Raw genomic sequence first — 11,618 nt, forward strand, 5'->3', positions numbered from 1 at the left:
GTAGGCCTCCTTGCTCGCACACGCTTTTGCAGTTCTGCCCACACGTTTTCTATAAGATTGAGGTCAGGGCTTTGTGAAGGCCACTCCAATACCTTGACTTTGTTGTCCTTAACCATTTTGCCACAACTTTGGAAGTATGCTTTGGGGTCATTGTCCATTTGGAAGACCCATTTGCGACCAAGCTTTAACTTCCTGACTGATGTCTTGAAATGTTGCTTCAATATATCCACATAATTTTCCTTTCTCATGATGCCATCTATTTTGTGAAGTGCACCAGTCCCTCCTGCAGCAAAGCACCCCCGCAACATGATGCTGCCACCCCCGAGCTTCACGGTTGGGATGGTGTTCTTCGGCTTGCAAGCCTCCCTCTATTTCCTCCAAACATAGCAATGGTCATTATGGCCAAACAGTTCTATTTTTGCTTCATCAGACCAGAGGACATTTCTCCAAAAAGTACGATCTTTGTCCCCATGTGCAGTTGCAAACCATAGTCTGGCTTTTTTATGGCGGTTTTGGAGCAGTGGCTTCTTCCTTGCTAAGCGGCCTTTCAGGTTATGTCGATATAGGACTCGTTTTATGGTCGATATAGATACTTGTGTACCCGTTTCCTCCAGCATCTTAACAAGGTCCTTTGCCGCTGTTCTGGGATTGATTTGCACTTTTTGCACCAAAGTACGTTCATCTCTAGGAGACAGAACGTGTCTCCTTCCTGAGCGGTATGACGGCTGCGTGGTCTCATGGTGTTTATACTTGCGTACTATTGTTTGTACAGATAAACGTGGTACCTTCAGACATTTGGAAATTGCTCCCAAGGATGAACCAGACTTGTGGAGGTCTACAATCTTTTTTCTGAGGTCTTGGCTTATTTTTTTTGATTTTCCCATGATGTCAAGCAAAGAGACACTGAGTTTGAAGGTAGGCCTTGAAATACATCCACAGGTACACCTCCAATTGACTCAAATGATGTCAATTTGTCACATCCTGACCATAGAGTGCTCTTATTATCTATGGAAGAGTCGGTCAGGGCGTGACTGGGGGGTTAGTCTAGTTTATTATTTCTATGTGGGGTTCTAGGTTTGTTTTTCTATGTTGGTGATTGTGTATGATTCCAGAGGCAGCTGGTAATTGTTGTCTCTAATTGGGGATCATACTTAAGTAGCATGATTTTCCACCTGTGGGTGATGGGATATTGTTTATGTGTAGTTGCGTTGTCGTCACGGTTTGTTTATTCTTTATTGTTTTTGTATTTTGCTTAGTTTCACTTTTTTAATAAAATATGTGGAACGCTACTCACGCTGCGCCTTGGTCCGATCATTCCAACGAACGTGACACAATTATCCTATCAGAAGCTTCTAAAGCCATGACAACATTTTCTGGAATTTTCCAAGCTGTTTAAAGGCACAGTCAACTTAGTGTATGTTAACTTCTGACCCACTGGAATTGTGATACAGTGAATTATAACTGAAATAATCTGTCTGTAAACAATTGCTGGAAAAATTACTTGTGTCATGCACAAAGTAGATGTCCTAACCGACTTACTAAACTATAGTTTGTTAACAAGAAATTTGTGTTGTGGTTGAAAAACGAGTTTTAATGACTCCAACCTAAGTGTATGTAAACTTCCGACTTCAACTGTATGTCTGTCCCTAGCAGCACTGAACACAAACAAAGAGCCTTGTGACGTGTTTATACCTCTGTATAAGTATTGTCTGAAGAGGACAGACAAGTTAATTAGTCCCAAATGGCACCCTATTCCCTATATAGTGGGGCCCTGGTCCCTATGTTCCCTATGTTCCCTGGTCCCTATGTTCCCTGGTCCCTATGTTCCCTATGTTCCCTATGGGCCCTGGTCCCTATGTTCCCTATGGGCCCTGATCCCTATGTTCCCTATGGGCCCTGGTCCCTATGTTCCCTATGGGCTCTGATCCCTATGTTCCCTATGGGCCCTGGTCCTTATGTTCCCTATGGGCCCTGGTCCCTATGTTCCCTATTGGCCCTGATCCCTATGTTCCCTATGGGCCCTGGTCCCTATGTTCCCTATGTTCCCTGGTCCCTATGTTCCCTATGGGCCCTGATCCCTATGGGCCCTGATCCCTATGGGCCCTGATCCCTACGTTCCCTGGTCCCTATGTTCCCTATGTTCCCTATTGGCCCTGATCCCTATGTTCCCTATGGGCCCTGGTCCCTATGTTCCCTATGGGCCCTGGTCCCTATGTTCCCTATGGGCCCTGATCCCTATGGGCCCTGGTCCCTATGTTCCCTATGGGCCCTGGTCCCTATGGGCCCTGATCCCTATGTTCCCTATGGGCCCTGGTCCCTATGTTCCCTATGGGCCCTGATCCCTATGTTCCCTATGGGCCCTGATCCCTATGTTCCCTATGGGCCCTGATCCCTATGTTCCCTATGGGCCCTGATCCCTATGTTCCCTATGGGCCCTGGTCCCTATGTTCCCTATGGGCCCTGGTCCCTATGTTCCCTATGGGCCCTGATCCCTATGTTCCCTATGGGCCCTGGTCCCTATGGGCCCTGATCCCTATGTTCCCTATGGGCCCTGATCCCTATGTTCCCTATGGGCCCTGATCCCTATGGGCCCTTATCCCTATGTTCCCTATGGGCCCTGGTCCCTATGTTCCCTATGGGCCCTGATCCCTATGTTCCCTATGGGCCCTGATCCCTATGTTCCCTATGGGCCCTGGTCCCTATGGGCCCTGATCCCTATGTTCCCTATGGGCCCTGATCCCTATGTTCCCTATGGGCCCTGGTCCCTATGTTCCCTATGGGCCCTGATCCCTATGTTCCCTGTAGCCCCTGATCCCTATGGGCCCTGATCCCTATGTTCCCTATGGGCCCTGATCCCTATGTTCCCTATGGGCCCTGTTCCCTATGGGCCCTGATCCCTATGTTCCCTATGGGCCCTGATCCCTATGTTCCCTATGGGCCCTGTTCCCTATGGGCCCTGATCCCTATGTTCCCTATGTTCCCTATGGGCCCTGGTCCCTATGTTCCCTATGTTCCCTATGGGCCCTGGTCCCTATGTTCCCTATGGGCCCTGGTCCCTATGTTCCCTATGGGCCCTGATCCCTATGTTCCCTATGGGCCCTGATCCCTATGTTCCCTATGGGCCCTGATCCCTATGTTCCCTATGGGCCCTGTTCCCTATGTTCCCTGTGGGCTCTGGTCAACAGTAGTGCACTATATGGAGAATAGGGTGCCATTTGGGATGCGTGTTGTTATTGTTTATCATTATGAGAGGACATATGCCAGAGGCTTCTTCCCTCCACGATTCTAAAGCAGTTATACTGTAAACAGATTACGGTGCCATTTGGGACGTAGCCCCGAGTTATACTGTACTCACCTGTACTGTGTGTTCCCCTAAACAGATTAGGGTGCCATTTGGGACGTAGACCCGAGTTATACTGTACTCACCTGTACTGTGTGTTCCCCTAAACAGATTAGGGTGCCATTTGGGACGTAGACCCGAGTTATACTGTACTCACCTGTACTGTGTGTTCCCCTAAACAGATAGGGTGCCATTTGGGACGTTGCCCCGAGTTATACTGTACTCACCTGTACTTTCAGGTGTATATTGAACTGGGTGATGACAGACTGAACCAGAAACTCCATCCTCAGCTAATAAACAACATGATTGACATTCCAGAGTTACCTTCCCTTCACTGAAGTGTTCCAGTTTTCAAAGGAAACGCCTCTTAATAACTGGACTGTAGGAACACATAGTAGCAAGCGTATAGCCTTATAGCTTCCTCCCATGTTGTCTTTCAGGACTGCACCTGTGTGATCAAACACACACATTTTAATTGTGTTAATGTTACATTTACATTTTATGTTTGCCCACTTGGTCTTTCTTTGTAATTAATAATTGTGAATATGTCAACGATGCAGCCGAAATTGGGGGAGTTTGGAAAAATGTTTATGATGGATTGTACTGTGTGTCAGTATCATCACTCATATATAATGATTCATTCATGATTATTCATAATTATTAATTCATGTGACTGTAATCAAAATAAAATAGAATAACATACGATGATGACTGACAGTAAACAGAATGTTTGTAATATCAGCTACTTAGTGGTCAGATTCAGCATAAGCTTTAATAAAATTACACTTCCTACAATGTTATTACTACAATGATCATTTCCACGGAGATGCCATTGCTTATTGTCAACACACAGGGCAAGATGGCACAGACTGGCCCTGTTTACAGGGGACTCAACTAGTCTATTGATCTGTAGCAGTGAGTTCAGACAGTCTATTGATCTGTAGTAGTGAGTTCAGACAGTCTATTGATCTGTAGTGGTGAGTTCAGTCAGACAGTCTATTGATCTGTAGTGGTGAGTTCAGTCAGACAGTCTATTGATCTGTAGTGGTGAGTTCAGACAGTCTATTGATCTGTAGTGGTGAGTTCAGACAGTCTATTGATCTGTAGTGGTGAGTTCAGTCAGACAGTCTATTGATCTGTAGTGGTGAGTTCAGACAGACAGTCTATTGATCTGTAGCAGTGAGTTCAGACAGACAGTCTATTGATCTGTAGTAGTGAGTTCAGACAGTCTATTGATCTGTAGTAGTGGAGTTCAGACAGTCTATTGATCTGTAGTGGTCAGTTCAGACAGCCTATTGATCTGTAGTAGTGAGTTCAGACAGACAGTCTATTGATCTGTAGTAGTGAGTTCAGACAGACAGTCTATTGATCTGTAGTGGTGCTATCAGACAGACAGTCTATTGATCTGTAGTAGTGAGTTCAGTCAGACAGTCTATTGATCTGTAGCAGTGAGTTCAGACAGTCTATTGATCTGTAGCAGTGAGTTCAGACAGACAGTCTATTGATCTGTAGCAGTGAGTTCAGACAGACAGTCTATTGATCTGTAGCAGTGAGTTCAGACAGACAGTCTATTGATCTGTAGTAGTGAGTTCAGACAGACAGTCTATTGATCTGTAGTAGTGAGTTCAGACAGTCTATTGATCTGTAGTAGTGTGTTCAGTCAGACAGTCTACTGATCTGTAGCAGTGAGTTCAGACAGTCTATTGATCTGTAGTAGTGAGTTCAGTCAGAAAGTCTATTGATCTGTAGCAGTGAGTTCAGACAGACAGTCTATTGATCTGTAGCAGTGAGTTCAGACAGTCTATTGATCTGTAGTGGTGAGTTCAGACAGTCTATTGATCTGTAGTGGTGAGTTCAGTCATACAGTCTATTGATATGTAGTAGTGAGTTCGGACAGTCTATTGATCTGTAGTGGTGAGTTCAGACAGACAGTCTATTGATCTATAGTAGTGAGTTCAGAAAGACAGTCTATTGATCTGTAGCGGTGAGTTCAGACAGACAGTCTATTGATCTGTAGTGGTGAGTTCAGACAGTCTATTGATCTGTAGTAGTGAGTTCAGACAGACAGTCTATTGATCTGTAGTGGTGAGTTCAGACAGACAGTCTATTGATCTGTAGTGGTGAGTTCAGACAGACAGTCTATTGATCTGTAGCGGTGAGTTCAGACAGACAGTCTATTGATCTGTAGTGGTGAGTTCAGACAGTCTATTGATCTGTAGCAGTGAGTTCAGTCAGACAGTCTATTGATCTGTAGCAGTGAGTTCAGTCAGACAGTCTATTGATCTGTAGTGGTGAGTTCAGACAGTCTATTGATCTGTAGTAGTGAGTTCAGACAGACAGTCTATTGATCTGTAGTGGTGAGTTCAGACAGACAGTCTATTGATCTGTAGTAGTGAGTTCAGACAGTCTATTGATCTGTAGTAGTGAGTTCAGACAGTCTTTTGATCTGTAGTGGTGAGTTCAGACAGACAGTCTATTGATCTGTAGCAGTGAGTTCAGACAGAGAGTCTATTGATATGTAGCAGTGAATTCAGTCAGACAGTCTATTGATCTGTAGCAGTGAGTTCAGACAGTCTATTGATGTGTAGTAGTGAGTTCAGACAGACAGTCTATTGATCTGTAGTGGTGAGTTCAGACAGACAGTCTATTGATCTGTAGCAGTGAGTTCAGACAGACAGTCTATTAATCTGTAGCAGTGAGTTCAGACAGTCTATTGATCTGTAGTAGTGAGTTCAGACAGTCTATTGATCTGTAGTAGTGGAGTTCAGACAGCCTATTGATCTGTAGTAGTGAGTTCAGACAGCCTATTGATATGTAGCAGTGAATTCAGTCAGACAGTCTATTGATCTGTATTAGTGAGTTCAGACAGTCTATTGATATGTAGTGGTGAGTTCAGACAGACAGTCTATTGATCTGTAGTAGTGAGTTCAGTCAGACAGTCTATTGATCTGTAGTAGTGAGTTCAGTCAGAAAGTCTATTGATCTGTAGCAGTGAGTTCAGACAGACAGTCTATTGATCTGTAGTAGTGAGTTCAGACAGTCTATTGATCTGTAGCAGTGAGTTCAGTCAGACAGTCTATTGATCTGTAGCAGTAAGTTCAGACAGTCTATTGATCTATAGTAGTGAGTTCAGACAGTCTATTAATCTGTAGTAGTGGAGTTCAGACAGTCTATTAATCTGTAGTAGTGAGTTCAGACAGTCTATTGATCTGTAGTAGTGAGTTCAGACAGTCTATTGATATGTAGTGGTGAGTTCAGACAGTCTATTGATCTGCAGTAGTGAGTTCAGTCAGACAGTCTATTGATCTGTAGCAGTGAGTTCAGTCAGACAGTCTATTGATCTGTAGCAGTGAGTTCAGTCAGACAGTCTATTGATCTGTAGCGGCGAGTTCAGTCAGACAGTCTATTGATCTGTAGCAGTGTGTTCAGTCAGACAGTCTATTGATCTGTAGTAGTGAGTTCAGAGAGACAGTCTATTGATCTGTAGTAGTGAGTTCAGTCAGACAGTCTATTGATCTGTAGCAGTGTGTTCAGTCAAACAGTCTATTGATCTGTAGAGGTGAGTTCAGACAGACAGTCTATTGATCTGTAGTGGTGAGTTCAGAAAGACAGTCTATTGATCTGTAGTGGTGAGTTCAGACAGTCTATTGATCTGTAGCAGTGAGTTCAGTCAGACAGTCTATTGATCTGTAGCAGTGAGTTCAGACAGTCTATTGATCTGTAGTGGTGAGTTCAGACAGTCTATTGATCTGTAGTAGTGAGTTCAGACAGACAGTCTATTGATCTGTAGTGGTGAGTTCAGACAGACAGTCTATTGATCTGTAGTAGTGAGTTCAGACAGTCTATTGATCTGTAGTAGTGAGTTCAGACAGTCTTTTGATCTGTAGTGGTGAGTTCAGACAGACAGTCTATTGATCTGTAGGGGTGAGTTCAGACAGTCTATTGATCTGTAGTAGTGAGTTCAGACAGACAGTCTATTGATCTGTAGCAGTGAGTTCAGACAGAGAGTCTATTGATATGTAGCAGTGAATTCAGTCAGACAGTCTATTGATCTGTAGCAGTGAGTTCAGACAGTCTATTGATGTGTAGTAGTGAGTTCAGACAGACAGTCTATTGATCTGTAGAGGTGAGTTCAGACAGTCTATTGATCTGTAGCAGTGAGTTCAGACACAGTCTATTAATCTGTAGCAGTGAGTTCAGACAGTCTATTGATCTGTAGTAGTGAGTTCAGACAGTCTATTGATCTGTAGTAGTGGAGTTTAGACAGCCTATTGATCTGTAGTAGTGATTTCAGACAGCCTATTGATATGTAGCAGTGAATTCAGTCAGACAGTCTATTGATCTGTAGTAGTGAGTTCAGACAGTCTATTGATATGTAGTGGTGAGTTCAGACAGACAGTCTATTGATCTGTAGTAGTGAGTTCAGTCAGACAGTCTATTGATCTGTAGTAGTGAGTTCAGTCAGAAAGTCTATTGATCTGTAGCAGTGAGTTCAGACAGACAGTCTATTGATCTGTAGTAGTGAGTTCAGACAGTCTATTGATCTGTAGCAGTGAGTTCAGTCAGACAGTCTATTGATCTGTAGCAGTGAGTTCAGACAGTCTATTTATCTGTAGTAGTGGAGTTCAGACAGTCTATTAATCTGTAGTAGTGGAGTTTAGACAGTCTATTAATCTGTAGTAGTGAGTTCAGACAGTCTATTGATCTGTAGTAGTGAGTTCAGACAGTCTATTGATATGTAGTGGTGAGTTCAGACAGTTTATTGATCTGTAGTAGTGAGTTCAGTCAGACAGTCTATTGATCTGTAGTAGTGAGTTCAGTCAGAAAGTCTATTGATCTGTAGCAGTGAGTTCAGACAGTCTATTGCTCTGTAGTAGTGAGTTCAGACAGTCTATTGATCTGTAGTGGTGAGTTCAGACAGTCTATTGATCTGTAGTAGTGAGTTCAGACAGTCTATTGATCTGTAGTAGTGAGTTCAGACAGTCTATTGATCTGTAGTGGTTAGTTCAGACAGACAGTCTATTGATCTGTAGTAGTGAGTTCCGTCAAACAGTCTATTGATCTGTAGAGGTGAGTTCAGACAGACAGTCTATTGATCTGTAGCAGTGTGTTCAGTCAGACAGTCTATTGATCTGTAGAGGTGAGTTCAGAAAGACAGTCTATTGATCTGTAGTAGTGAGTTCAGTCAGACAGTCTATTGATCTGTAGAGGTGAGTTCAGACAGACAGTCTATTGATCTGTAGTGGTGAGTTCAGACAGTCTATTGATCTGTAGCAGTGAGTTTAGTCAGACAGTCTATTGATCTGTAGCAGTGAGTTCGGTCAGACAGTCTATTGATCTGTAGCAGTGAGTTCAGACAGTCTATTGATCTGTAGTGGTGAGTTCAGACAGTCTATTGATCTGTAGCAGTGAGTTCAGACATTCTATTGATCTGTAGTGGTGAGTTCAGACAGTCTATTGATCTGTAGCAGTGAGTTCAGTCAGACAGTCTATTGATCTGTAGCAGTGAGTTCAGACAGTCTATTGATCTGTAGTGGTGAGTTCAGACAGTCTATTGATCTGTAGTAGTGAGTTCAGACAGACAGTCTATTGATCTGTAGTGGTGAGTTCAGACAGACAGTCTATTGATCTGTAGTAGTGAGTTCAGACAGTCTATTGATCTGTAGTAGTGAGTTCAGACAGTCTATTGATATGTAGTGGTGAGTTCAGACAGTCTATTGATCTGCAGTAGTGAGTTCAGTCAGACAGTCTATTGATCTGTAGCAGTGAGTTCAGTCAGACAGTCTATTGATCTGTAGCAGTGAGTTCAGTCAGACAGTCTATTGATCTGTAGCGGCGAGTTCAGTCAGACAGTCTATTGATCTGTAGCAGTGTGTTCAGTCAGACAGTCTATTGATCTGTAGTAGTGAGTTCAGAGAGACAGTCTATTGATCTGTAGTAGTGAGTTCAGTCAGACAGTCTATTGATCTGTAGCAGTGTGTTCAGTCAAACAGTCTATTGATCTGTAGAGGTGAGTTCAGACAGACAGTCTATTGATCTGTAGTGGTGAGTTCAGACAGACAGTCTATTGATCTGTAGTGGTGAGTTCAGACAGTCTATTGATCTGTAGCAGTGAGTTCAGTCAGACAGTCTATTGATCTGTAGCAGTGAGTTCAGACAGTCTATTGATCTGTAGTGGTGAGTTCAGACAGTCTATTGATCTGTAGTAGTGAGTTCAGACAGACAGTCTATTGATCTGTAGTGGTGAGTTCAGACAGACAGTCTATTGATCTGTAGTAGTGAGTTCAGACAGTCTATTGATCTGTAGTAGTGAGTTCAGACAGTCTTTTGATCTGTAGTGGTGAGTTCAGACAGACAGTCTATTGATCTGTAGGGGTGAGTTCAGACAGTCTATTGATCTGTAGTAGTGAGTTCAGACAGACAGTCTATTGATCTGTAGCAGTGAGTTCAGACAGAGAGTCTATTGATATGTAGCAGTGAATTCAGTCAGACAGTCTATTGATCTGTAGCAGTGAGTTCAGACAGTCTATTGATGTGTAGTAGTGAGTTCAGACAGACAGTCTATTGATCTGTAGAGGTGAGTTCAGACAGTCTATTGATCTGTAGCAGTGAGTTCAGACACAGTCTATTAATCTGTAGCAGTGAGTTCAGACAGTCTATTGATCTGTAGTAGTGAGTTCAGACAGTCTATTGATCTGTAGTAGTGGAGTTTAGACAGCCTATTGATCTGTAGTAGTGATTTCAGACAGCCTATTGATATGTAGCAGTGAATTCAGTCAGACAGTCTATTGATCTGTAGTAGTGAGTTCAGACAGTCTATTGATATGTAGTGGTGAGTTCAGACAGACAGTCTATTGATCTGTAGTAGTGAGTTCAGTCAGACAGTCTATTGATCTGTAGTAGTGAGTTCAGTCAGACAGTCTATTGATCTGTAGCAGTGAGTTCAGACAGTCTATTGATCTGTAGTGGTGAGTTCAGACAGTCTATTGATCTGTAGCAGTGAGTTCAGACATTCTATTGATCTGTAGTGGTGAGTTCAGACAGTCTATTGATCTGTAGCAGTGAGTTCAGTCAGACAGTCTATTGATCTGTAGCAGTGAGTTCAGACAGTCTATTGATCTGTAGTGGTGAGTTCAGACAGTCTATTGATCTGTAGTAGTGAGTTCAGACAGACAGTCTATTGATCTGTAGTGGTGAGTTCAGACAGACAGTCTATTGATCTGTAGTAGTGAGTTCAGACAGTCTATTGATCTGTAGTAGTGAGTTCAGACAGTCTATTGATATGTAGTGGTGAGTTCAGACAGTCTATTGATCTGCAGTAGTGAGTTCAGTCAGACAGTCTATTGATCTGTAGCAGTGAGTTCAGTCAGACAGTCTATTGATCTGTAGCAGTGAGTTCAGTCAGACAGTCTATTGATCTGTAGCGGCGAGTTCAGTCAGACAGTCTATTGATCTGTAGCAGTGTGTTCAGTCAGACAGTCTATTGATCTGTAGTAGTGAGTTCAGAGAGACAGTCTATTGATCTGTAGTAGTGAGTTCAGTCAGACAGTCTATTGATCTGTAGCAGTGTGTTCAGTCAAACAGTCTATTGATCTGTAGAGGTGAGTTCAGACAGACAGTCTATTGATCTGTAGTGGTGAGTTCAGACAGACAGTCTATTGATCTGTAGTGGTGAGTTCAGACAGTCTATTGATCTGTAGCAGTGAGTTCAGTCAGACAGTCTATTGATCTGTAGCAGTGAGTTCAGACAGTCTATTGATCTGTAGTGGTGAGTTCAGACAGTCTATTGATCTGTAGTAGTGAGTTCAGACAGACAGTCTATTGATCTGTAGTGGTGAGTTCAGACAGACAGTCTATTGATCTGTAGTAGTGAGTTCAGACAGTCTATTGATCTGTAGTAGTGAGTTCAGACAGTCTTTTGATCTGTAGTGGTGAGTTCAGACAGACAGTCTATTGATCTGTAGGGGTGAGTTCAGACAGTCTATTGATCTGTAGTAGTGAGTTCAGACAGACAGTCTATTGATCTGTAGCAGTGAGTTCAGACAGAGAGTCTATTGATATGTAGCAGTGAATTCAGTCAGACAGTCTATTGATCTGTAGCAGTGAGTTCAGACAGTCTATTGATGTGTAGTAGTGAGTTCAGACAGACAGTCTATTGATCTGTAGAGGTGAGTTCAGACAGTCTATTGATCTGTAGCAGTGAGTTCAGACACAGTCTATTAATCTGTAGCAGTGAGTTCAGACAGTCTATTGATCTGTAGTAGTGAGTTCAGACAGT

Source organism: Salmo trutta, chromosome 22 (genome assembly GCF_901001165.1).
Source record: "Salmo trutta chromosome 22, fSalTru1.1, whole genome shotgun sequence".
NCBI classification, from domain to species: domain Eukaryota; kingdom Metazoa; phylum Chordata; class Actinopteri; order Salmoniformes; family Salmonidae; genus Salmo; species Salmo trutta.